This window comes from Lepisma saccharinum, unplaced genomic scaffold (genome assembly GCF_977018435.1).
Source record: "Lepisma saccharinum unplaced genomic scaffold, izLepSacc3.1 HAP1_SCAFFOLD_148, whole genome shotgun sequence".
Classification (NCBI taxonomy): domain Eukaryota; kingdom Metazoa; phylum Arthropoda; class Insecta; order Zygentoma; family Lepismatidae; genus Lepisma; species Lepisma saccharinum.
Genome location: NW_028142958.1, coordinates 856,329 through 857,789, shown reverse-complemented (window position 1 = coordinate 857,789; position 1,461 = coordinate 856,329).

Sequence of the window (1,461 nt, the reverse complement as noted above, 5' to 3'; positions counted from 1 at the left end):
TTTTTCCACGTGTCTTGACATCCAATGTATCCATGCAAAGTTTGGTGAAGATCTGAGTATGTCGTTTTTGACCTTATCTGGAACCTCCCATCTGAAAATTTGAAAATTCTTCAAAAATTCGTCGAAAATCTTGATGTCTCCGATCTCTTGTTTTGTACGTTTTTTCCACGTGTCTTGACATGCAAAGTATTCCTGCAAAGTTTGGTGAAGATCTGAGTATGTAGTTTTTGACCTCATCTGGAACCTCCTATCTGAAAATTTGAAAATTCTTAAAAAATTCGTCCAAAATTTTGATGTCTCCAATCTCTTGTTTTGTACGTTTTTTCCACGTGTCTTGACATCCAATGTATCCCTGCAATGTTTGGTGAAGATCTGAGTATGTAGTTTTTGACCTTATCTGGAACCTCCCATCTGAAAATTTGAAAATTCCTAAAAAATCCGTCCAAAATCTTGATGACCCCAATCTCTTGTTTTCTACGTTTTTTCCACGTGTCTTGACATCCAATGTATCCCTGCAAAGTTTGGTGAAGATCTGAGTATGTAGTTTTTGACCTTATCTGGAACCTCCTATCTGAAAATTTGAAAATTCTTAAAAAATTCGTCCAAAATCTTGATGTCTCCAATCTCTTGTTTTGTACGTTTTTTCCACGTGTCTTGATATCCAATGTATCCCTGCAAAGTTTGGTGAAGATCTGAGTATGTCGTTTTTGACCTTATCTGGAACATCCTTTCTGAAAATTTGAAAATTGTTAAAAAATTCGTCCAAAATCTTGATGTCTCCAATCTCTTTTTTGTACGTTTTTTCCACGTGTCTTGACATCCAATGTATCCCTGCAAAGTTTGGTGAAGATCTGAGTATGTAGTTTTTGACCTTATCTGGAACCTCCCATCTGAAAATTTGAAAATTCTTAAAAAATTCGACCAAAATCTTGATGTCTCCAATCTTTTGTTTTGTACGTTTTTTCCACGTGTCTTGACACATAATGTATCCATGCAAAGTTTGGTGAAGATCTGAGTATGTAGTTTTTGACCTTATATGGAACCTCCTATCTGAAAATTTGAAAATTCTTAAAAAATTCGTCCAAAATCTTGATGTCTCCAATCTCTTGTTTTGTACGTTTTTTCCACGTGTCTTGACATCCAATGTATCCCTGCAAAGTTTGGTGAAGATCTGAGTATGTAGTTTTTGACCTTATCTGGAACCTCCCATCTGAAAATTTGAAAATTCCTAAAAAATCCGTGCAAAATCTTGATGACCCCAATCTCTTGTTTTGTACGTTTTTTCCACGTGTCTTGACATCCAATGTATTCCTGCAATGTTTGGTGAAGATCTGAGTATGTAGTTTTTGACCTTATATGGAACCTCCTATCTGAAAATTTGAAAATTCTTAAAAAATTCGACCAAAATCTTGATGTTCCGAATCCTATGTTTTGTATGTTTTTTCCACGTGTCTTGACATC